The sequence below is a fragment of the Odocoileus virginianus genome, chromosome 13 (assembly GCF_023699985.2).
Source record: "Odocoileus virginianus isolate 20LAN1187 ecotype Illinois chromosome 13, Ovbor_1.2, whole genome shotgun sequence".
In the NCBI taxonomy this organism is placed as follows: domain Eukaryota; kingdom Metazoa; phylum Chordata; class Mammalia; order Artiodactyla; family Cervidae; genus Odocoileus; species Odocoileus virginianus.
In genome coordinates, this window is record NC_069686.1 from 28,373,841 (window position 1) to 28,400,841 (window position 27,001).

General features: G+C 35.9%; 1 protein-coding gene across 9 annotated transcripts in view; it reads left to right on the plus strand.

Moving 5' to 3' along the window:
• BAZ2B (bromodomain adjacent to zinc finger domain 2B) overlaps positions 1–27,001 on the plus strand; it is a 407,867-nt gene that overhangs the window by 204,313 nt on the left and 176,553 nt on the right. Inside the window, exon 1 of one of the 9 annotated variants that reach the window (XM_020880354.2) lies at positions 15,948–16,242. The exons of the other annotated variants lie outside the window; for them this stretch is intronic. The gene's annotated coding sequence lies outside the window, so the exon portion shown is untranslated. Of the gene's footprint in view, positions 1–15,947; positions 16,243–27,001 lie in introns of those variants that run through there. 9 annotated transcript variants of the gene reach the window in all.

The following is a 27,001-nucleotide window of genomic DNA, read 5'->3' on the forward strand; positions in this document are numbered from 1 at the left end:
AATAATTTAATTGAAGATAGCATATTAGTTAAATCCATGTTCACCATTTAGACCTATTTGGGAAAAGATCAGTTTTCATCATTAAAAAGACTGAATTATGTAATTTTATCTAGTATTCTTACTTTAAAACAGTATAGAATAAGCAGTGGGTTTCTATATAGTGATCTTTACAACTTCCCTTGAAGGATAGTAAAGTTTTTTTGTGATTAACATAATAGTTGTTCAGCTCACTTTTATTTATTTATTTTTTAATTTTTTTATTTTATTTTCCATTTACTTTTATTAGTTGGAAGCTAATTACTTTACATCATTGCAGTGGTTTTTGTCATACATTGAAATGAATTAGCCATGGATTTACATGTATTCCCCATCCCGGTCCCCCCTCCCACCTCCCTCTCCACCCGATCCCTCTGGGTCTTCCCAGTGCACCAGGCCCGAGCACTTGTCTCATGCACCCAACCTGGGCTGGTGATCTGCTTCACCCTAGATAATATACATGTTTCGATGCTGTTCTCTTGAAACATCCCACCCTCGCCTTCTCCCAGAGTCCACAAGTCTGTTCTATACATCTGAGTCTCTTTTTCTGTTTTGCATATAGGGTTATCGTTGCCATCTTTCTAAATTCCATATATATGTGTTAGTATACTGTAATGGTCTTTATCTTTCTGGCTTACTTCGCTCTGTATAATGGACTCCAGTTTCATCCATCTCATTAGAACTGATTCAAATGAATTCTTTTTAATGGCTGAGTAATATTCCATGGTGTATATGTACCACAGCTTCCTCATCCATTCGTCTGCTGATGGGCATCTAGGTTGCTTCCATGTCCTGGCTATGATAAACAGTGCTGCGATGAACATTGGGGTGCACGTGTCTCTTTCAGATCTGGTTTCCTCAGTGTGTATGCCCAGAAGTGGGATTGCTGGGTCATATGGCAGTTCTATTTCCAGCTTTTTAAGAAATCTCCACACTGTTTTCCATAGTGGCTGTACTAATTTGCATTCCCACCAACAGTGTAAGAGGGTTCCCTTTTCTCCACACCCTCTCCAGCATTTATTGCTTGTAGACTTTTGGATAGCAGCCATCCTGACTGGCGTATAATGGTACCTCATTGTGGTTTTGATTTGCATTTCTCTGATAATGAGTGATGTTGAGCATCTTTTCATGTGTTTGTTAGCCATCTGTATGTCTTCCTTGGAGAAATGTCTGTTGAGTTCTTTGGCCCATTTTTTGATTGGGTCATTTATTTTTCTGGAGTTGAGCTGGAGGAGTTGCTTGTATATTTTTGAGATTAATCCTTTGTCTGTTGCTTCGTTTGCTATTATTTTCTCCCAATCTGAGGGCTGTCTTTTCACCTTGCTTATAGTTTCCTTTGTTGTGCAAAAGCTTTTAAGTTTCATTAGGTCCCATTTGTTTATTTTTGCTTTTATTTCTGGAATTCTGGGATGTGGGTCATAGAGGATCCTGCTGTGATTTATGTCCGAGAGTGTTTTGCCTATGTTCTCCTCTAGGAGTTTGATAGTTTCTGGTCTTACATTTAGATCTTTAATCCATTTTGAGTTTATTTTTGTGTATGATGTTAGAAAGTGTTCTAGTTTCATTCTTTTACAGGTGGTTGACCAGTTTTCCCAGCACCACTTGTTAAAGAGGTTATCTTTTTTCCATTGTATATCCTTGCCTCCTTTGTCAAAGATAAGGTGACCATAGGTTCGTGGACTTATCTCTGGGCTTTCTATTCTGTTCCATTGATCTATATTTCTGTCTTTGTGCCAGTACCATACTGTCTTGATGACTGTGGCTTTGTAGTAGAGTCTGAAGTCAGGCAGATTGATTCCTCCAGTTCCATTCTTCTTTCTCAGGATTACTTTGGCTATTCGAGGTTTTTTGTATTTCCATACAAATTGTGAAATTATTTGTTCTAGTTCAGTGAAAAATACCGTTGGTAGTTTGATAGGGATTGCATTGAATCTATAGATTGCTTTGGGTAGTATAGCCATTTTGACAATATTGATTCTTCCAATCCATGAACACGGTATATTTCTCCATCTGTTTGTGTCCTCTTTGATTTCTTTCATCAGTGTTTTATAGTTTTCTATGTATAGGTCTTTTGTTTCTTTAGGTAGATATACTCCTAAGTATTTTATTCTTTTTGTTGCAATGGTGAATGGTATTGTTTCCTTAATTTCTCTTTCTGTTTTCTCATTGTTAGTGTATAGGAATGCAAGAGATTTCTGTGTGTTAATTTTATATCCTGCAACTTGACTGTATTCGTTGATTAGCTCTAGTAATTTTCTGGTAGAGTCTTTAGGGTTTTCTATGTAGAGGATCATGTCATCTGCAAACAGCGAGAGTTTCACTTCTTCTTTTCCTACCTGGATTCCTTTTACTTCTTTTTCTGCTCTGATTGCTGTGGCCAAAACTTCCAAAACTATGTTGAATAGTAGTGGTGAGAGTGGGCACCCTTGTCTTGTTCCTGATTTCAGGGGAAATGCTTTCAATTTTTCACCATTGAGGGTGATGCTTGCTGTGGGTTTGTCATATATAGCTTTTATTATGTTGAGGTATGTTCCTTCTATTCCTGCTTTCTGGAGAGTTTTAATCATAAATGGATGTTGAATTTTGTCAAAGGCTTTTTCTGCATCTATTGAGATAATCATATGGTTTTTATCTTTCAATTTGTTAATGTGGTGTATTACATTGATTGATTTGTGGATATTAAAGAATCCTTGCATTCCTGGGATAAAGCCCACTTGGTCATGGTGTATGATTTTTTTAATATGTTGTTGGATTCTGTTTACTAGAATTTTGTTAAGGATTTTTGCATCTATGTTCATCAGTGCTATTGGCCTGTAGTTTTCTTTTTTTGTGGCATCTTTGTCTGGTTTTGGAATTAGGGTGATGGTGGCCTCATAGAATGAGTTTGGAAGTTTACCTTCTTCTGCAATTTTCTGGAAGAGTTTGAGTAAGATAGGTGTTAGCTCTTCTCTAAATTTTTGGTAAAATTCAGCTGTGAAGCCATCTGGTCCTGGGCTTTTGTTTGCTGGAAGATTTCTGATTACAGTTTCGATTTCCTTGCTTGTGATCGTTTTGTTAAGATCTTCTATTTCTTCCTGGTTCAGTTTTGGAAAGTTATTCTTCTCTAAGAACCTGTCCATTTCTTCCAAGTTGTTCATTTTATTGGCATAGAGCTGCTGGTAGTAGTCTCTTATGATCCTTTGTATTTCAGTGTTGTCTGTTGTGATCTCTCCATTTTTGTTTCTAATTTTGTTAATTTGGTTCTTCTCCCTTTGTTTCTTAATGGGTCTTGCAATTTTGTTTATTTTTTCAAAAAACCAGCTTTTAGCTTTGTTGATTTTTGCTATGGTCTCTTTAGTTTCTTTTGCATTTATTTCTGCCCTAATTTTTTTTTCCATTTATTTTTATTAGTTGGAGGCTAATTACTTTACATCATTGCAATAGTTTTTGTCATACATTGTAATGAATTAGCCATGGATTTACATGTATTCCCCATTCCGGTCCCCCCTCCCACCTTCTTCTCCACCCGATCCCTCTGGGTCTTCCCAGTGCACCAGGCCCGAGCACTTGTCTCATGCACCCAACCTGGGCTGGTGATCTGTTTCACCCTAGATAATATACATGTTTCGATGCTGTTCTCTTGAAACATCCCACCCACGCCTTCTCCCAGAGTCCACAAATCTGTTCTATACATCTGAGTCTCTTTTTCCGTTTTGCATATAGGGTTATTGTTGCCATCTTTCTAAATTCCATATATATGTGTTAGTATACTGTAATGGTCTTTATCTTTCTGGCTTACTTCGCTCTATATAATGGGCTCCAGTTTCATCCATCTCATTAGAACTGATTCAAATTAATTCTTTTTAATGGCTGAGTAATATTCCATGGTGTATATGTACCACAGCTTCCTCATCCATTCGTCTGCTGATGGGCATCTAGGTTGCTTCCATGTCCTCTCTACCCTAATTTTTAAGATTTCTTTCCTTCTACTAACCCTGGGGTTCTTCATTTCTTCCTTCTCTAGTTGCTTTAGGTGTAGAGTTAGGTTATTTATTTGACTTTTTTCTTGTTTCTTGAGGTAGGCCTGTAATGCTATGAATCTTCCCCTTAGCACTGCTTTTACAGTGTCCCATAGGTTTTGGGTTGTTGTGTTTTCATTTTCATTCATTTCTATGCATATTTTGATTTCTTGTATGATTTGTTGGTTATTCAGAAGCGTGTTGTTTAGCCTCCATATGTTTGAATTTTTAATAATTTTTTTCCTGTAATTGAGATACTGCACTGTGGTCAGAAAAGATGACTGGAATGATTTCAATCTTTTTTAATTTACCAAGACTAGTTTTATGGCCCAGGATGTGATCTATTCTGGAGAAGGTTCCATGTGCACTTGAGAAAAAGGTGAAGTTGATTGTTTTGGGGTGAAACGTCCTATAGATGTCAGTTAGGTCTAGCTGATCCATTGTGTCCTTTAAAGTTTGTGTTTCCTTGTTCATTTTCTGTTTAGTTGATCTATCCATAATTGTGAGTTGGGTATTAAAGTCTCCTACTATTATTGTGTTACTATTAATTTCCCCTTTCATACTCGTTAGCATTTGCCTTACATATTGTGGTGCTCCTATGTTGGGTGCATATATATTTATAATTGTTATATCTTCTTCTTGGATTGATCCTTTGATCATTATGTAGTGTCCATCTTTGTCTCTTTTTACAGCCTTTATTTGAAAGTCTAGTTTATCTGATATGAGTATTGCGACTCCTGCTTTCTTTTGGTCTCCGTTTGGGTGGAATATTTTTTTCCAGCCCTTCACTTTTAGTCTGTATGTGTCCCTTGTTTTGAGGTGGGTCTCTTGTAGACAGCATATATAGGGGTCTTGCTTTTGTATCCATTCAGCCAGCCTTTGTCTTTTGGTTGGGGCATTCAACCCATTTACATTTAAGGTAATTATTGATAGGTATGGTCCCGTTGCCATTTAGTTTGTTGTTTGGGGTTCATGTTTATACCACCTTTCTGTGTTTCCTGTCTAGAGAAGATCCTTTAGTATTTGTTGAAGAGCTGATTTGGTGGTGCTGAATTCTCTCAGCTTTTGCTTGTCTGTAAAGCTTTTGAGTTCTCCTTCATATCTGAATGAGATCCTTGCTGGGTAGAGTAATCTAAGTTGTAGGTTATTCTCTTTCATTACTTTAAGTATGTCCTGCCATTCCCTTCTGGCCTGAAGGGTTTCTATTGATAGATCAGCTGTTACCCTTATGGGAATCCCTTTGTGTGTTATTTGTTGTTTCTCCCTTGCTGCTTTTAATATTTGTTCTTTGTGTTTGATCTTTGTTAATTTGATTAATATGTGTCTTGGGGTGTTTTGCCTTGGGTTTATCCTGTTTGGGACTCTCTGGGTTTCTTGGACTTGGGTGGCTATTTCCTTCCCCATTTTAGGGAAGTTTTCAGCTATTATCTCCTTGAGTAACTTCTCATGGCCTTTCTTTTTGTCTTCTTCTTCTGGGACTCCTATGATTCGAATGTTGGGGCGTTTCACATTGTCCCAGAGGTCCCTGAGGTTGTCCTCATTTCTTTTGATTCTTTTTTCTTTTTTCCTCTCTGCTTCATTTATTTCCACCATTTTATCTTCTAACTCACTTATCCTATCTTCTGTCTCTGTTATTCTACTCATGGTTCCGTCCAGAGTGTTTTTGATCTCATTTATTTCATTATTAATTTTTAATTGACTTTTAAAAATCTCTTCTAGGTCCTTGTTAAACATTTCTTGCATCTTCTCAATCTTTGTCTCCAGGCTATTTATTTGTAACTCCATTTTGTTTTCAAGATTTTGGATCATTTTTATTATCATTATTCTGAATTCTTTTTCAGGTAGATTCCCTATTTCCTCCTCTTTTGTTTGACTTGGTGGGCTTTGTTCATGTTCCTTTAGCTGTTGGGTATTTCTCTGCCTTTTCATCTTGTTTAGATTGCTGTGTCTGGAGTGGGCTTTCTGTATTCTTGTGGTCTGTGGTTCCTTTTTATTGTGGAAGTTTCACCCAGTGGGTGGGGTTGGACGATTGGTTTTTCAAGGTTTCCTGGTTAGGGAAGCTTGTGTCAGCGTTCTGGTGCGTGGAATTGGATTTCTTCTCTCTGGAGTGCAATGGAGTGTCCAGCAATGAGTTTTGCGATGGGTCTATGTGTTAGGTGTGACTTTGGACAGCCTGTATGTTGACACTCAGGTCTATGTTCCTGCAGTGCTAAAGAATTTGCGTGGTATGTCTTGTACTGGAGCTTATTGGCTCTTGGGTGGTGGTTGGTTTTGGTGTAGGTATGGAGGCTTTTGGATGGTCTCTTATTCCTTAATGTTCCATGTAGTCAGGAGTTTTCTGGTTTTCTCAGGTTTTGGGCTTAAGTCTCCTGCCTCTGGATTTCAGTTTTATTCTTCCAATAGTCTCAAGACTTCTCCAAGTATACAGCACTGATAATAAAACTTCTAGGTTAATGGTGAAAAGATTCTCCTCCGTGAGAGACAACCAGAGAGGTTCACAGAGTTACATGAAGAATAGGAGAGGGAGGAAGGAGATAGAGGTGAGCAGGCGGAGAAAAAGGGGACTCAAGAGGAGAGAGACAGATCTACGCAGTTATCTGTTCCCAAAGTGTTCTCCGTAGCCCAGACACCCACAAAGATTCGCAGAGTTGGATTGGGAAGAGAAGGGGAAAGGAGGAAATAGAGGTGTTCTGAGGTAGAAAACAGAGAGTCAAAAGTGGGAGAGTAATCACCACACTCCTGAATAGAAATGGGAACTGAATATTGGATTCTTAAATGTCCAAAATTTATATCACATACTGAAAAACAAAGATTAAAAATCTAGTGTAGAGGTTAGACTCTTTGAAATACAATATTTAAAAACAAAAACACAAAAAATTTAGAAATGTGTATGAAGTTTGGTTTAAAAATAGGGTTTCTCTCTCTCTCTTTTTTTTTGGCAAGGTTATAGTGAAATGAAAATGAAAATTAAAGAATAATAGAGGAGTATTCGAGGACTTTAAAAGGAAATAGGAGAGAAAAACAAGAAAAAAAAATTTTTTTCCCTAATTAAAAAAATCGTAAAAATATATGAAAATGAAAGTTGAGGAGTAATGGGGGAGTAATAGGGAATTTTAAAAGAAAATAAAAGAGAAAAAATAAATTAAAAAAGGAAAGAAAAAAATTTTTTTTTTAATTAAAAATATATATATACATATATATCTAGGAATTTCTCTGGAGTTGTTGCGGTCAGTGTAGGTTCAGTTCAATTTCAGATAGCTCCTCTTTCCAGCTTACATTTGTCGGTATCTATAGGCCCCTTCCCGTGTATTCGGTGTTACCTTCAGGGATTTTAATCTGTTGCACCGGTCCTTTCTGAAGCGGTTCCCTTTTTTTATTTGGCTTCTGTTTGCCGTCTCTTCGGTGTCTAATTTCCGCCCTGACACAGGCGGGTGGAGGTGATCTCTTATTTAGGTTCGCTAGTTCAGTTCAGTCCTGCTACGGGGAGGGCGGGGCGCTGCAGACAGATGCCGCTCTGTGTGGATAGCACTCACCGTGTTCCGGCCACACTGGGTTTTCCCCGCTCACGGGTGTCAGTGCTTTCCCCTTCTACACTGCTCAGGCTCCCGGCTGCTCTATATGGAGCGGGCCCTGCGTTGAGTGTGGTTCCAGTTTTCGGGTACTCCACAAAAGCGCGGATTCGGTCGCGCCTGCGTTTTGTGTCTTCCCCGGCCTGAGCGGTTCAGGCAGTCAGAGGCTTGGGCGCACTCTCCCCGGGTGCGGCGCACCTTTTCCCTCCGCGGCAAGCGGTCCAGGCAGTCAGAGGCTTGGGCGCACTCTCCCCGGATGTGGCGTGCCTTTTCCCTCCGCGGCGAGCGGCTCAGGCAGCCAGAGGCTTGGGTGCAATCTCCCCGGGTACGGCGCGCTTTTTCCCTCTGCGGCCCCTGCGCGCGCCGCCAGTAGGATCTCAGGAAGTCCTTAGATAGGAACCGGAGGCCTGTTTGCAGTGTGGGAGGGGGTGGCTTCTCAGGGGCTGAATTTGCCCTTTTCCCCTACCCCCTGCCTCCTACCTCCAGCGGGGATGGGCCGGCTCTTCTCTGGAGTTTCTCAATCCCTTTGTTTTGCGAACCTCCGGCAGTGTGTTCCGGCCGGTTAATTTTGTCCCTTGCTATCCCACAGTTTAAAAAAGCTCCCTCTGATTGCTCTCAGGGTCTTCGGGCCGGTCCTTACCCTAAGCAATGCCGCCCGCTCCTCTCTGTTCCACCCCCGCTTGTTGCTGGCGGGTACGGGCGTCTGGGGTACTTTTCTGCTGGGAGTTGCTTTTAGGCATGTAATCTGTGGGCCTTTTTAAATTTTTCCTCCCAGTTAGATTGCCAAAAACTTCCCCCACTCCCGCCAGTGCGAGGGTTTCCTGGTGATTGGAAACTTCCTCTATTAAGACTCCCTTCCCGGGACGGGTCTCCGTCTGTAGCTCCTTTTTATCTTTTATATTTTATCCTACCTCCCTTCGAAGACAATGGGCTGCTTTTCTGGGCACCCGATGTCCTCTGCTAGCTATCAGAAGTTGTTTTGTGAAATTTGCTCAGTGTTCAAATGTTCTTTCGATGAGTTTGTAGGGGAGAAAGTGGTCTCCCCGTCCTATTCCTCCGCCATCTTGGCTCCTCTCCAGCTCACTTTTAGACGCTTAAGTAATTCTCTTAAATCAGTTTTTCAAACTGTACTCTGAGTAATGTGTAAGTTGGTTCTGTTGAGATGTCCTGCCTACTGCTGGGTGCTTCCTCTGCCCCAAGGAAAGTGAAAAAGAAAGTGAAAGTTGCTCAGTCATGTCTGACTCTTTGAGAACCCCATGGACTATACAGTCCATGGAATTCTCCAGGCCAGAATACTGGAGTTGGTAGCCTTTCACTTCTCCAGGGGATCTTCCCAACCCAGGAGTTGAACCCAGGTCTTCCGTATTGTGGATGGATTCTTTTCAGCTGAGCCACTAGGGAAGCCCAAGAATACTGGGGTGGGTAGCCTATCCCTTGTCCAGTGGATCTTCCCAACCCAGGGATTGAACCGGGGTCTCCTGCATTGCAGGCGGATTCTTTACCAACTGAGCCATCAGGAAATCCTAAGGAGCAGCTCTTTATATTTTTACTATATAGGGCATCTTCAGGATCTTATTTAAGAAAGGATTTTTTTGCATAAGTATTTTAAAATAATTGCTAGAATTGTATAATACTTCAGTTTTATCCATTTATTTAATGTTTTCCAAGAGCTTGCAAAATATATGATTCCTGCCCACTTATTTTTTTGTATTGCTACAAATTTAAAATCTGTAGTCCATGTGAGTATGAAACTTCAAATAATTAAGAAAATAGTAGGAAAATGGGCTTTGTACATGACAAATAGTATGTTTTCTGAATATTTTGAATTTTAATATGGATTTTTTATTATTAGAATATCAGGTTATTGGAATTGATGTACAAATTGCTAGGTAGGCTAAAGAATTTTCTAGATCATGGATCCTTAAGTTTTAATGTGCAGAAGATTCTGATTCAGTAGGTCTGGACTCGTGCTTGAGATTATTTCTAACAAGTGGTTTCTGTGTTGCTGGTCTGTGGACCACAGTTGGAGTAGCAATGAGCTTGATAACTTTCCAAAGCCTATCACCACATTTTATTAGGATTACATCCTTCGCCTTAGTGAAAGTAGATTTTCAGTATTGCCATAGACATTTATTTAACTGTTTCTCTACATTTTGATTTATATTTTGCCATTTTTAATATAAATTTTTTTTTTTAGGGAAATACTTTGTATGCGGATTAATGATTGCTCTGTGACTGTGTAGTTCTTTGTTTAAAATTATCCTTCAGTATTTTTAAGATGGTTAGTCTTGCGAATTACTAGACTGTCAATGGCAACTTTCAGCAAATTTCATAAGGAATATGTGTTTGGTTTACTTTTTTAGTAGAACTGATACTAACTTTTGTTATTTTGCAGAATATTGTTTGAGGTTAGATATTGTTATTATAAAAATAAAAATGGAAATAATTTTGTTTGGCTAAAGTATGTTTTAGCTGGTATAAGTCCTGCTTTAAATTAAAAACTATTATTATCATGAATTAGTAGCAATTATATACCACAGCAGGTTAGGCTGTTAATTTTATCTGTAGTTAACATGAAATGAAAACCTAATTTCTGTAAATGAACAAACAATAGGAGAGAGAGTCATTTAGTTGAATAGCTTGTACTTCAAAATCTGTGAATGAACCTAGGGACATTAATACTTTTCTTAAGACATATACTGTCAAAATATTTTCACAGTTTTTGGGCTTTTATAGAAAATGTTAGTAACTAAATCATAAATTTAAATTCTAAATTTTAAAGAAAATTCTCAGAATTACATATTTTTGATGAATAGAGATTGGTAATTGACTTTGTAGACTAGAACAGCAATATGCTTTTGGGGGGAAGGTTACAATTTTTGTCTAAATACATGGTTATTATATTAATCTATTATTTCACTTAAGAGTTGTCAGTTGTAGGAAGTGTGGGGAAAACTACATTATTACCAAAGTGACTTTAAAATATATTATTATTTTCTTATTTCTTATTAAGTAAGCTAATAAGTAATATTAAGTAAACTAATATTGCTATAAAAGTTTTTATATGGAATGTATGTAAGTGATAAAAGTTTTCTTCAGACCTGCTTCAATAATTTTGTATAGAAATAAACCTCCTTTGTTTTTTCTGGTAGCATCCATTGATTTCCGCCACCCCCCCCCCCCCCCCACCAAAGAACATTAACAGTGCTGATGGAGGCAGAACAATTGGAATTTACATTAAAAGTAAATGTGATGAATAAAAAGCAGTATGGTATAATATTATAGTCTTAATTTTGCTTTACCAAAGTTCCAAAATCTAAAGGACAGAAATACTGACAAGGTCAAGAAAAATGAAAGCAAGAACAAACGATGCAAAAAGAAAATGACACTGAGGTCTTGGTTTAATACATATGTATTCCAGGTTGATGGTTGATTTCATTAGCAAATCTCATTGTTATGCAATGTCTGTTCTTCTGCAGCAAAATGAATATTGTATTTTTACAGGCTCTGTGTGTATCTATTATGTTACAGTGAATGAAAAAAATATATATATACCTATTCTTTTACCCTTTCCAGTTTACTCTTTTCAGTAAGAAAAAAAAATTGAATTATATTCTTCCTTTTGTTGTTAAATGTATTCAAAGCATTTCAGTTTATAATATAGATAAATTTCCTACTTTTGTTCCCTGAAATAAACAATTGTGAGGCAGTTAATAATGTAACCATTTAAATTATCCTATAACTTTTAAAATGAATATATCTTGATTGATTTAAGCTGATAATTATGATGTTAACCATATGCTCTCTAACATATTTTTAATGTTAGGATGGGTTTTCTTATCGCAAAAAAAATACTAAGCAAGTTGTACGTATTTTGCCAAATGTACATCTTGCTACCTCTGCCAATAGCAAAAAGTATATGTTTAGATTACTATAGTTAGATTTAAATTTTCATAAAATAGGAAATTCAGAAATAACAGATTTCAGTGACTCCAGATAGGAAGAGTTCATTTAATCAGGTAAGAGACTGCATGAGTCTTATGCAGTTATGTATTAGAGTTCAAATAGGTACTGGATCAAACTGTACTGGACACAACTGTCATTTAATTTTAGTCATTTTGAGGTTTGACAATGATTTACAAAATCTATTTGGTTTTTAGTAGTGTTGCAAAAGTTGTCACAACTAAGAATCCATTTTCAAGCTTGAAAATAGAACAGCCAAAGTTTTGATGTAATATGAGTTGATTGTATATCATTTAGAAACTGCCTATATAGTAAAAATTGACTCTCTGGCTCACTTGATGCAATCCTAATAAATATCTTCTTTATGTTGGACAAGCATGAGCTATTACGGATATGTACAGGAGTTTTTAATGTATCAACCTAAGTTAATTTTTACTTAGAATATTTGCATTTTATTGTTAAGAATGGGTAATATAAAATAAGAAATTTTAAAATTTAGTAAGGGCAATCCCTAAAATAATTGGAGAGTAATACAGAGCTAAATGTTGTGGAGAAAGAAGGTTTTCTGGGCTCAGATAGTTAAGCTCTGTGAGAGGGCCTCCTGAAAGTAATGCGATCTAAGCTGATAGTGTGGTAAGGAAGCAATGGGAAACAACATAAACAAACTGGTAGGTAAGGGCACATACCCTTGGCATCTTTGGAAGACAGAGAAGAGACCAACTCAAAAGTAACGGAATATATTTGCTCCTATTTACCCCAGTGCTTTTTGTATCCTTGTTAAATTTTAATAGTATTCAGTCCAGATATATTGTATATTGAGGTGCTACCACTGCAGAACTTGTTTAATTTTGTATAATAAAATGGGAAATATGAAATTGCTTTCATATTAATTTTAGTCTTCCCCCACCAATAATAGAAAAAGTAAATGCTGTAAAATTATACAAAGATTCATGCTCTATAATAAATTGAAATTGATGCAGACTAACTGAGAAAGTAGGAATCTAGAAGCTCTAAGTCAGATTTCTGTACCACAGTTACAAATACCAAACTGAGAAGGAATAAAAATCGTCAGAGACTGGGGCCCAGGCTGTTGAATTGAGCAGGATCATAGAAAGTCACTAAAGAGGAAGCAAGGAACTGCTTTAAATTAAAAAGAGATCCCTAAGTGTCTAGACCTTTCTACCAGGGTCTTCTCTTTGATCCAGGACCACCATCATCACTTGCATGTCCCTTTTATGTACTCATCCAGCAGATAAATCTGAATTTAAAAAATGAAATAGGAATTTGAAATATGAAAACAGACTGTGAATTTAACAAAAGATCTTGGGGGGATTGTTAGTGTTTTTTTTTTTTTAAAGATTCTACTTAGATAAATAGCAGAAAACTTCCTAGTAAGATGGCACATTTTCTGGGTAACTTTTCATCGTGTTATGATTTCAGCTTGCCCTGAAGAAAGGTTGAAAGGAGTGTCATGTGAAATTTGTTCAATTTCTGTAAGATGCTCTTAAGAAAATTATTGTTTTGTCCAGTGTTGCATCACTGAAAAGTATGAGGACTTTTCTCTTGATTCTAAGTACTAGGAAAAGCCTTGGTGCTTATTTGTAAAGTGAAGTTTTTACACAGTGAAAGTTTTATAATTTGATCTTGTTTCCTGCTTTACTTTGATTGCTAGGAAGCTCAGAGCTGAACCACCCACATCTGAGGGTTGTGCAAGACCTTATGACAGGCATTTCTGTGTTCCAGCTTTACTTTGTGTTTCATCCTTCTTGCTTCCCTTTATTCATATTAATTTGTTTTTTGAAAGCATTCTGTTTTATTCATCATATGTCTGTAATTCATCTTATTTTAGAATAGATAGGATATAAATAATTATGGAAAGCTTCTTTATTGCCAGTAGAATATAAGCAAGTAAAAGTAGGCGCTCTTGTCCCCTTCCCTGTCTCTCATTTTCATTTTGCGTGGATTTTTTAAGTCATGGAAGACTAATCTCCTTTGTGGTTTCTTAGTCCTTCCGGGGCAAGGGAATCTTTTCTGAAGATTTTTCTCTGTGCAGAGCTACCAGGTGTAGTTCTTTGTGCCAAGTGTACTCTACAAAGAGTGCCTGACTGGAAGAACAAGTAGGGTTGAAATATATCTAGAGGGGGAAAAGGTTTCCTTTTCTCACATTAGCTCGGAGGGGGTCTTTTTCTAACACAAAGGGTATCATGTTTGCCCTGGTTTTTGTCCTTGGCCTTTCAACTGAATTATAAACTGTTAACATCAAAATTTCCTGACATTTGATAAAAGGTGCTTTGAATGAAACAAAGTTTCAAATTTATTTTCTTTACTTCAGTATTTTAATTTCCTTATCTTTTAAATTTGACCCGTTCAGTTCAGTTCAGTTGCTCAGTCATGTCAGACTCTTTGTGACCTCATGAACCGTAGCACTCCAGGCCTCCCTGTCCATCACCAACTCTCGGAGTCCACCCAAACCCACGTCCATCGAGTCGGTGATGCCATCCAACCGTCTCATCCTCCGTCGTCCCCTTCTCCTCCCACCCTCAATCTTTCCCAGCATCAGGGTCTTTTCAAATGAGTCAGTTCTTCGTATCAAGTGGCCACAGTATTGGAGTTTCAGCTTCAATATCAGTCCTTCCAATGAACACCCAGACTGATCTCCTTTAGGATGGACTGGATGGATCTCCTTTCAGTCCAAGGGACTCTCAAGAGTCTTCTCCAACACCACAGTTCAAAAGCATCAGTTCTCAGTGCTTAGTTTTCTTTATAGTCCAACTCTCACATCCATACATGACCACTGGAAAAACCATTGTGGGAAACTAAAATAGTCATGTGTCTTTAAAATAATTGAAAAAATAAGTTTCTAATTTAAAATGTTGTTTTGTTTCCATATATGAAGTACATAGTCAAAGCTACCTATTCAGTAAGAATTATTAATATATCTCAAATTATCTATGAAGGAAATAGTGCTATGTTTTGCATTCCAGGTAGTTAACAGGATATTTGAATTATTTAATTGGACCTAGAAATTCAGCTGTAACTTTTAACTTCTTAGTCTTGATTTTCTGAAAATTTGCTGTTTGTTTCATGCTTCATCATAGTAAAGATGGTGGTTAGCAACTTGTTGTTTAGTATTAGTTTAGCACTGTTTAGCATTAATGTTGTTCAGTATTAAATATGTACTCCTTTCAAATGATACATATTAAATGTTTGTAATGTGACCTGTTCTCATATCTTATATTATTAGTTTAGTTTTATCTTCTTGGGTGTTTTATTTTTGTCGTTGATTTTGTTTTCACTTTGTTTTGTTTTCTGTTTGTCAATACATTAAAGTTTTATTTTGCAAATATAATAAATATACACCCGATTTAAGTTATATAATTTAATACCTTGATTATATTACTGTGAAATGGTTAAGGGCTCCTTGCATTAAAATTAAATGATACTGTGTTAATAGTTAGGACACAGATGGAGGGCCTTAGAACAAAGAATTTTAAACATAAATGAAATATTGTAGATTAAAAAAACCAAACCTCTCCATATTCTTAAATTAGTGAATTGGTTTATCATTTTGATGGATTCTGTGCTTGTTTTATACCTTAGTTAATTTAAGTTAGTCTTCATTTAATTACGCTAGAAATTTCAGAGTGAAAAAGTAATTTGGGGGGAAAAACTAAGGACAGAGAAACAAATTTCAAGCTCACAGCATATATTTTTAAATGCTTACTGGTAAATATTTTAGATTTTGTTTTCTTTTTAAAATATGAGTTTTAAGTGATGCAGGGAATAACTTCAAGTTATATAAAGTTTTGATTCATATATTGAGATGTTTTCCTTGGACTGCTGCATGAATTATAGTTTTACTTTGCAAGAGCTTGTCTTTAATTATAACTCAGAAACTTTATCTTTTTTGTTGAAAGAGTTGAAATTTAAAAACTTATTCCTTATTTAGCAGGTTTTTAAACACTTAATCCTAGTTTTCTTTGTTTTTTTTTTTAAAGAGAAAACCTTGTTAGCTAGCATTGCCTTGTTTTTAAATTTACCTGCCAAGCAGTCATTTTTAAAACCTGCTTAAACAGGTTTGTTTCTCAAGCATTTCTTATTATAACTGTGTGCCTTCGCATGTCAGAAATAAACCCTTCTTTAAAAAAGGAAGAAAGATAGAACTCTTTGTGTCTTGACACTAATTAAAATTAAGAAAAGAAAAATTATTTGAGACATCAACCTCACCTGGCTTAGTTTTGTCACGTGAGCGTTCACGTTTACTGGAGATCTAAGTGCTCCACCTGCCTTTCAGTTTGTTTACCAGGAAATCAAGATGTGTAAACTGCAGGAAGTACTGTTTGACCCTCTCCGACAGTATCTCATTACAATAATTGCTAATCTCTGAATAAGACAGCCATGTTTTGTGAGTAACTGAGAGAGGGAGGTTGTGTTAGGTAGATTTTAGGTGTTTCAACAAATAAAGCATTGTAAATGCTTGCTTGGATTATGTTTTCATGATAGCTTTTGATAAAAGACATATGGTGACCTTTGGGGTCAGCAAAGCTAGGACACAATAGTAGGTATTCTTTCATGCCTTTTAACTGAAAAATATCACGGCTTGTTGTTTTGGAGTGCTGTCACTGCTCTGAATCGAAAGGATAATGGCTACTTCCTGATTAAATCCACTCTCCACAGTAAGCTGTTAATGTTATACTGTATGTCTTTTTCTCCTGTATATGCAGTAGTATTTGGTTCTTTCTTTACTTTTTATCATTGTCTTGCAGTAGATACATCTGTTGTAAATATATCCTGAAGTTGAAGTTTATAATTACAGTAGAAAGTACTGTTTTAAGTTTGGATAATTTTTTTTTTTTTAATGAAAAAGTATTTTTGTTTGGTATTAAATCCAGCCTTCTCATATACTTATTGTAGATTTTGGGTAAAGAATTTAGCTTTTAAAAAAGACATTAAAGTGATAAATTATATTAAGCTGTCACTTTCTTGGCACTCTAAGCAAAATTTAAAAAACAACTTATGTAGTAAATCAGATTCATTTTTTTAGGGACTACTTGGATAAACTAATTTATTTTTACTTAATATATTTCATAAATCTATTTAAATATATTGTCAGAACTGTTGATAATTGTTTTAATTATTAAGTTAAATTATTTTAAAATTAATTATGAGATCCTTGTGAGGTAAAAACAATATTAAGTACTCAGAATATAAGAAGGGGAATAATGAGCTGCTTAGTTTTAATCCTAAAGCTGGCAGTCACTCCATCTGTGTTCTTGGGACAATCATTTAAACTGCTTACCTCAGTTTTCTTGTCTACTGCTCATATGTGTGCTAAGTAAAATGTGTTTTTTATTTCTTTATGGTAGTACAAACTGTAAAGAAAATGATTATTCATAAGATTTTAAAAAACAGACAACTGACTCTGAGTATATAGTAGGAAAATGGTACACAAGGAAATATAGAAAAATTGTTCCTATTGTAAAATAGTGGAGAGTAAACCTTAAAATAAATACCAGGTAATTAATTGTCTTTTTAATTTCAACAAAATTGTTATTTTTGCTAAATCCATAATATGACATTACCAGAGGATTCTACATATTGTTGGATACATGGCTGAAATGAGAAATGGAAAGCCTGGGGGTGATTTAGTGAAGAGTCACAAATACACTTAATTATTTATCTTTTTTCTCTCAAGTCTTATTTCTGGAAATGAGATTATTCAGAGTAGAGGGAACAAAGTGTATATACATTATGGGCCTGTAAGTATATAGTTCATCTAAATAGTAAGATGTTTTATTTTTAAACTTTATTATTAGGTATCCTGATTATATAAAAAATACTATGAAATTGTTAAACATTGAAGGCAACTATTGAAGATGGTCATAGAACCTAACATTCAGAACTAGTTTTAAAATATTCTGAGGTAATGTAATTAAGTTTTGTTGAGAGAATTAAGGTAACTTCTTTTGCAAAATGCTTATCACAGATATTTTAACCTGGTGATTTATGTTATTGGTGCATTATAAGGAGATTCTAAAGATTATATTTAATGACTATTCTAGCTTAGTCAAGTTATTGAAGTAGGACTTATAGGAGTGCATCTATTTAATTTGTAATAACAAATAATAGATGTCACTTATTGAACGCCTAATATGTGCAAACCACTGGACTAATTTATGGTAGGAAAGGCAAACTTTTACCTTTACCCTCTTAGAGTTCTGTTTTGCTGGGCCTGAGAATTAAATTGGTGTGAGATAAATCAACAGGAGAAAAAAGCTTATATATTTATAATACAAATTTTATGTGAAATGAGAGTCTGCAAAAGGAATGAAGACCAAGGAAATGGTGAAATCTTATGCTTTTATGTAAAGGTGAACAAAGAGAGGCAGTTGTGGGAAAGTGACTAAACTGTGGGGAGACTGAAGGAAGATAAGAATTATTTTAACAAGGTCTGTTTGTTGAGAATTCTCTCAGTCTCGACTTTTCACCCTTGATGGTGAGAGTGTTACTTTCCTTCTGGTATAGGAAGCACATCTTTCATATAGTACTTTCATTTCCTGCTTTTAAGAAAAAGAAGGAAGATCAGAGTGTTTTTCTGTATTTGTTAGTTTTTCAAGTGCCTTAACTCAGTCAAAATGCCAGAGCAGTGTATTCTGCAGAAGCGTATTCTGAATTCTATTATCAAATTATTTTACAGTCAAGATAATTGCATGAGGTATAGGTACCATCATTATCCTCATTTTTACTGATAAGGAAACAGTTTTAGAGAATTTAAATGATTTCATCAATGTCTTTTAGCTAATAAGTGCCAGAGCAAGACCAGAAAATCTAACAGAATCCATACAGAACTCAGTCTTCAGTGTCATGCCTTTAAGCCTTGGGTTTATATTTCGCACATAATAAAGGTGCTAAAGACTTTGATTTAGACAAGTTTTTTTCATCAATTTATCAAATATTAGAATCCTTACTGTCAGGCACTATCAGTAAATTCTCTGATAGTAATGGAAAGCAAGATAAATCCCTGTTTCAAGAAACTTCCCCTGGAGAAGACAATGGCAACCCACTCCAGTATTCTTGCCTGGAGAATCCCATAGACAGAGGAGCCTGGTGGGCTACAGTCCACGGGGTCGCAAAGAGTCGGACACGACTGAGCAGCTTCACTTTCTTTTTTTCTTTCAAGAAACTTACAGTTTAGTTGAGTTGAAGGGGCAAAAATATAACAGGCTATTACAATACAATGTGATAACTGATATAATAGGAATAAATTCATGATACTAAAGGTGGCATAAAGAAATATCTAATGTTTCCTTTTATTTATATATTTAATATATATTTTGGGGTGCTGTTCTAGTGATATAAATGTAAATAAAACTTGCAAAAGTCTGTGCGCTTGGGGAACGTGTATTGGAGGGTGGAGTCAACAGTAAGCATAATAAATAAGTATATAGCATGTTTGAAGGTGACAGGTGTTATGGAGGAAAGAAAAAGTAGGTAAGAAAAAGGGTAAGAATGCTGTGGTGGTGATGGGTAGGGTGGTGTTTGAGCAAAGATCAAGGAAGTTAATTACACAGATATCTTAAGAGCCTTCCAAGTAGAGGGCTCAAGGCAAAAGCATGCCTGGTGTGTTCAGAGTAATGAACAAAGCCCAGTGCGACTGAAGTAGAGTGAGCTAGAAACCAGAGTAGGCGGATATGACAGAGATAATTGGGGCTTTACAGAGCACCATAGGAACTTTAAAGAGCCACTGCAGGGCTTTCAGTAAATCTGGCTTATATTTTTAAAGGGTCACTCTAGTTGCTAGGTTGAGAATGGACTATAGGGAGGCACTGACCACCAGCTAGAAGGCTCTTAGAGTAATCTGATTTAAAGTAGTGGCTTAGATAAGACTGGTAGTAGTTAAATTCTGGATGTTTTTAAGGTACACTGAAAAGGTTTTCTGATGGATTGTTTGTGGGATATGAGGAAAACAGAAGGCAAGATGACTCCAAAGTTTTTTGCTGAGCGACTAGAAGAGTGGTGTTGCCATCAACTGTGAGATGGGGGTGGTTTTCACAGGAAGCAAGTTTGTGATGCAGTGGAAGATCAGGAGTTTGGTTTTAGACATGGTAGATATTATGTGTTTAATAGATAAATGCCAGTGGAGATCGTGGAAAGATTTTCCTGAGGAGTTATCATCTAAATTGAGGCTAAAGAATGAATTGATGGTGATTTATGAACTTTGAGAGCATTCTTTATACACTTAAAGGAATCTTGGGTTTTTCTACTTTACATATTTACAAACTGAACATCTAAACATCTAAAGAGTAATAACATTTAAAAATAACAAACTTGTTTATCTTAGCAAAATTATTCTAAGTAGTTAAGTTCTCAGAATATTTCAGTAGCTGCTATATTCAGTTGTACTGGGTGCTTTTACATATATTGATATATTGTTCTCACCATTGTGCTGTAAGGTAAATTTTATTTCCATTTTACATTTGGAGAAACTGAGTCTTAAGGAGATTGAAATGGCCTAAGGTCATCAATACATTAATATTAGGTGATGTATCTGGATTGAAATGTAGGTCTTTAGATTGTATTTCCCATGCTTCTTATTTTTAAGTTAAAAATATGTATCTTTACTTTGCAAATTTTTAAACATTTGATTAAGGTCTCAAAGAGTTGTCTTGAAAGCATGAGCTATTTTGTATTGTAGCATGATGATACCCTTGAGACATAGGGTTTGTAGATTCTTGGTCATGGAGTCAAAGTCAGTTGTTGGTCTTTTTTGAATTCTTATACAACTTTCAGTACGCTATTACAGATATTGTCTCCATTCCTAGCCCGTATTCCTATGTGCAGTGCTTATTATGTGCTTAGAAATTTACAGCTGCTATCATCATCATCTTTATCCCTCTTTCTAGTATGCTGTGGCCTTGGGAATCTCAAGCCAAACCTGTATGATCATTTGTAAATTATAAAACCTCAGAGATTAAGGGTACATTGTTGTGGTTGTTCAGTCGTGTCTAACTCTTTGAAACACCATGGACTGCAGCATGCCAGGCTTCACTGTCCTTCACTATCTCCCAGAGTTTGCTCAAACTTATGTCCATTGAGTCAGTGATGCCATCCAACCATCTCATCCTCTGTCCTCCCCTTCTCCTCCTGCCTTCAATCTTTCCCAGTTTCAGGGTCTTTTCTAATGAGTCGGCTCTTCACACCAGGTGGCTAAAGTATTGGAGCTATCGGGTGTTGGAGTGAGGGTATGAGAATTATGAAATTAATGAAGAATGAGTTTTAACTTATGTATTTTGTCTAATGGAAAAAAATCTTTGTTTACCTCTATTGACTTTTCTGGGGAATTGAATTTGATAAATAACTGTTACTTCTGACTGGAAAAGCAATATTCTCTGAGATGCCAATGAGTATTTTCACTGTAAAAGTGAACATCAGTTGTTCTACTTTGATAGTGAATAGAAATATAATTGTTCATTGAAACAGATTCACTTAAGGTAATAATGCCATAATTTAAAAATGTAAACCTTTTTTGCCTTTAGATGAAAATATAGGCTATTTCTTAAATTTATGTGAGCTAACACTGTTTACATTTACAATACATTTTTAAAGGCATACTTAAGAGCAAATCATTCAGATATTCTACAGAAAAGAAACATTTTAGCAAACACATGGTACATATTTTTTATAAGTACCAATTAAGAAAAGAAAACCCTGCTGTGGATTAAAATAGGCTGTAAGTCTCAAAGATCATTTTAAACATATACTAAGGACATAGGTAGAAAATTTACCTAGCCTTTGAATTTATATTCTGTAAATATGTAATTTTATTCTAAGTGTGCTATGTATTTCTCCAGGTTTTATGCTACTTTCCAACGGAGTACCATATATATATTCATTCTTCCTATTCCTTTCTCTAAAGTCTTCCTTCTCTTTCATCATTATACCTCAGATTCTTATGTTTAAGTTATTTTAAGATCACTGTATTCATTAAATGAGATTTTTAAGTGAACAAAATTTTGGTTGGCCCCCAAATACCTTTTTTGTTATTATTAAGCTATCTGTATAATTTCATATTTTATTTACTTCTGTTCAGGATTATATGTGTATATCCTGTACATTTCTACTTAGACATAAATGTATTTGTATAGATGTTAGATGTATATTCCTCACCTTTTTAATCTTATTTTTTGTTTTGGATAGTATCTTTAATTTATTTGGGGAAAAAGAAAAATGATTGGTCAAATAGAAATAGAATATTATGTTAAAAGTATCCTGCTGATCCTCTATGTCCCACCTCCCAGATTAATGGAAATAAAAGCAAAAATAAACAAATGGTACCTAATTAAACTTAAAAGCTTTTGCACAACGAAGGAAACTATAAGCAAGGTGAAAAGACAGCCTTCAGAATGGGAGAGAATAATAGCAAATGAAGCAACTGACAAAGAATTAATCTCAAAAATATACAAGCAGCTCCTGCAGCTCAATTCCAGAAAAATAAGCAACCCAATGAAAAAGGGACCAAAGAACTAAACAGACATTCCTCCAAAGAAGACATACAGGTGGTTAACAACACGAAAAGATGCTCAGCATCACTCATTATCAGAGAAATGCAAATCAAAACCACAATGAGGTACCATCTCATGCCAGTCAGAACGGCTGATATCAAAAAGTCTACAAACAATAAATGCTGGAGAGGGTGTGGAGAAAAAGCAACCCTCTTATACTGTTGGTGGGACTGCAAACTAGTACAGCCACTATGGAGGACCGCGTGGAGATTCCTTAAAAAACTGGAAATAGAACTGCCATATGACCCAGCAATCCCACTGCTGGGCATACACACCAAAGAAACCAGAATTGAAAGAGACACGTGTACCCCAGTGTTCATCCCAGTACTGTTTACAATAGCCATTACATGGAAGCACCCTAGATGTCCATCGGCAGAGTAATGGATAAGAAAGCTGTGGTACATATACACAGTGGAATATTACTCGTCTATTAAAAAGAACGCATTTTGAATCAATTCTAATGAGGTGGATGAAACTGGAGCCTATTATACAGAGCAAAGTAAGTCAGAAATAAAAACACCAATACAGTATATTAACACATATATATGAAATTTAGAAAGATGGTAACAATGACCTTATGTGCGAGACAGCAAAAGAGACACAGCAAAAAAGAACAGACTTTTGGACTCTGTGGGAGAAAGCAAGGGGGGGATGAATTGAGAGAATAGCACTGAAACATGTATATTATCACATGTGAAATAGATCGCCAGTCCAGGTTCGATGTATGAGACAGGGTGCTCAGGGCTGGTGCACTGGGATGACCCTGAGGGATGGGATGGGGAGGGAGGTGGGAGAGGAGTTCAGGCTGGGGGACACATGTACACCCATGGCTGATTCATGTGAATGTACGTCAAAAAACACCACAATATTGTAAGGTAATTAGCCTTCAATTAAATAAATTTTTAAAAAATATCCTGCTTCCTATTTTTAATAGTTATAAAACTAAGACTGTTACATACTTGATTAATTGTAGTGCTCAGAGAATGAATATTTGGATTAAATTTTCCCTGGAATGCTTTCCTCTTGACTATTGTTATTGAAATTCTTGCATAATGTATATGTGCAAGTGTAAAATTGAGTTATTTTTTTGACGATTTGAAGATAACAGAGAGATTTTGGGTTCTGATTTGACAATTTCAGCTACTCCTAATCTCATTGGGGAAAATAAAGTACAAGCATTAAATATGAGTCTTGATAATTTGAGCAACTACTCTTGTTTTGTAAACAAAGCATAATCAAATATTAAATCTGTAATAGTAATTTTAAAACACCAGAGATTGTTTTAAAAAGCAGGATAAAATTAATTGCTAAATGAGTGATATAAACAAATAAAATATACTATGAGTTGTAAATTAGAGAAGATTATAGAATGACCATAGAAGGCACCTTTAAGGAAAAGGGCCTTAAGCTTCAGACATTGAAGAAGGCCTTCAAACATTAATTGTGAAAACATTTTTATTGTGATATAATTTATACACTGTGCAGTTCACCCATGTAAAGTATACAATCCAATAGTTTTGAGTAAATTACATTATTACTTTTTTAAGTGGTGGTAAAAAATATACCATAGAGTTGCAATTTTAATCCCTTTTATGTCTATAATTTGTTGTCATTGATTACATTCAAAATGTGCAAACATCACCACTGTCTATTTTTAACACTTTTTCATAGCTCTAAACAGAAACTATGTAACTGTTAAACTCTAAATCTCCATTTACCCCTAATCACTCCCCCTGGTAAAGTTGAATCTACTTTCTCTCTTGATTGTCTAATGTAGGTATTTCATATAAGTGGAATCACATATTTTTCCTTTTGTGTCACAGTTTTTTCACTCACTATAATGTTTTCAAGGTTCGTGCATGTTATGGCATGTGTCACGACTCCATTGCTCTTTAATACTCAGTCTCATATTATATGTAAATAACTATTTAATATTATATATATAATATGCATACTATATATATGTTGTCCATTCATCTTTTGATTTTAAAGTCTCTTCTTTGATTTTTTTTTTCTTTTTTGGTATATATGTGCCTTGGAGAAGAATTTCTAGTTCATGTGGTAAATGTTATGTTTAGCTTTTTGAACCACTGGCAAGCTGTTTTCCATAGCAATTGCCTTATCAAGCATTAGTTTTTCTTTTATTATACTGTAGACATACACTAAGTAAAAAGTTAGGCTGAATGAATATTGCCTTCAGCAACTACCATGTATTTTTCTTAAAAGGAAGAAGGACAAAAAAGAAAGCCATGTGTTATGCATGAGAAAAATGTGTATGTTTTATATAAAGACCTAACCCATAAAGTGAATTTAATAAAATAATTAAACCTTCCAGTTGTATGTTATCCCAACATTGTTATAATATTTTTAAAAACATGGTCACCGTATTTCTATTTTACAATACCAAGACATCTGCTATAAGTAGATAGGTACAACTATTCCTATGAGTAATTAGTGCAACTTAGTTTATTTCTGCCCAATTTTAAGATACTTATTTTTTAGTAGCCTTTTTTGGCATTATATAGTAAAATCACCCTTAATTGTATCTAACTGGAAAGTATTCCAAATGTATGCTACTTAGAGTTTGCCAAGAGAATGCACTGGTCATAGCAAATACCCTCTTCCAACAACACAAGAGAAGACTCTACACATGGACATCACCAGATGGTCAATACCGAAATCAGATTGATTACACTCTTTGCAGCCAAAGATGGAGAAACCCTATACAGTCAGCAAAAACAAGACCAGGAGTTAACTGTGGCTCAGATCATGAACTCCTTATTGCCAACTGCAGAATTAAATTGAAGAAAGTAGGGAGAACCACTAGACCATTCAGATATGATCTAAATAAAATCCTTTATGAATATACAGTGGAAGTGACATATAGATTGAATAGATTAGATATGATAGAGTGCCTGATGAACTATGGACAGAGGTTTGTGACATTGTACAGGAGACAGGGATCAAGACCATCCCCAAGAAAAAGAAATGCAAAAAGGCAAAATGGTTGTCCAAGGAAGCCTTACACATAGCTGAGAGAAGAGAAGAAGTGCAAGACAAAGGAAAAATATAGCCATTTGAATGAAGAGTTCCAAAGAATAACAAGGAGAGATAAGAAAGCCTTCCTCAGTGATGAATGCAAAGAAATAGAGGAAAACAATAGAATGGGAAAGACTAGAGATCTCTTCAAGAAGATTAGCGATACCCAGGGAATATTTCATGTAAGGATGGGCACAATAAATGACAGCAATGGTATGGACCTAACAGAAGCAGAAGATATTAACAAGAGGTGGCAAGAATAAACAGAAGAACTATACAAAAAAGATCTTCATGACCCAGATAACCATGATGGTGTGATCACTCACCTTGAGCCAGATATCCTGGAATGTGAAGTCAAGTGGGCTTTAGAAAGCATCAATACAAACAAAGCTAGTGGAAGTGATGGAATTCCAGTTGAACTATTTCAAATCCTAAAAGATGATGCTGTGAAAGTGCTACATTCAGTGTGCCAGCAAACTTGGAAAACTCAGCAGTGATCACAGGACTGGATATGTTCAGTTTTCATTTCAGTCCCAAAGAAAGGCAATGCCAAAGAATGTTCAAACTGCCACACAACTGCACTCATCTCACATGCTAGTAAAGTAATGCTCAAATTCTCCAAGCCAGGCTTCAATAGTACGTGAACTGTGAACATCCAAATGTTCAAGCCAGATTTAGAAAAGGCAGATGAACCAGAGATCAAATTGCAAACATCTGCTGGATCAACAAAAAAGCAAGAGACTGCTTCATTGACTGTGCAAAGCCTTTGACTGTGTGGATCACAACAAAATGTGGAAAATTCTTCAAAAGATGGGAATACCAGATCACCTGACCTGCCTTCTGAGGAATCTGTATGCAGGTCAAGAAGCAACAGTTAGGTCTGGACATGGAACAACAGACTGGTTTCAAATCGGGAAAGGAGTACATCAAGGCTGTATATTGTCATCCTGCTTATTTAACTTATATGCAGAGTACATCATGTGAAATGATGGGCTGGATGAAACACAAGCTGGAATCAAGATTGCCAGGAGAAATATCAATCACCTCAGATACGCATATGACACCACCCTTATGGCAGAAAGCAAAGAAGAAATCAAGAGCCTCTTGATGAAAGTGAAAGAGGAGAGTGAAAAAGTTGGTTTAATATTCAACATTGAGAAAAATAAGATCATGGCATCCGGTCCCATCACTTCATGGCAAATAGATGGGGAAACAATGGAAACAGTGAGAAACTTTATTTTTTGGGCTCCAGGATCACTGCAGTTGGTGATTGCAGCCATGAAGTTAAAAGACACTTGCTCCTTGGAAGAAAAGCTATGACCAACCTAGGCAGCATATTAAAATGCAGAGACATTACTTTGCCGACAAAGGTCCATCAAGTCAAAACTATGGTTTTTCCAGTAGTCATGTATGGATATGAAAGTTGGACTATAAAGAAAGCTGAGCACTGAAAAATTGGTGCTTTTGAGCTGTGGCATTGGAGAAGACTGTTGAGAGTCCCTTGGTCTGCAAGAAGATCAAACCAGTCAATCCTAAAGAAAATCAGTCCTGAATATTTTTGGAAGGACTGATGCTGAAGCTGAAACTCCAATACTTTGGCCACCTGATGCAAAGAACTAACTCATTGGAAAAGAGCCTGATGCTGGAAAGATTGAAGGCGAGAGGAGAAGGGGATGGCAGAGTATGAAATGGTTGGATGACATCACCGACTCGATGATCATGAGTTGAGTAAGCTCCAGGAGTTGGTGATGGACAGGGATGCCTGGTGTGGTGCAGTTCATGGGACTGCAAAGAGTCGGACACAGCAGAGTGACTGAACTGACTGACTCATTGA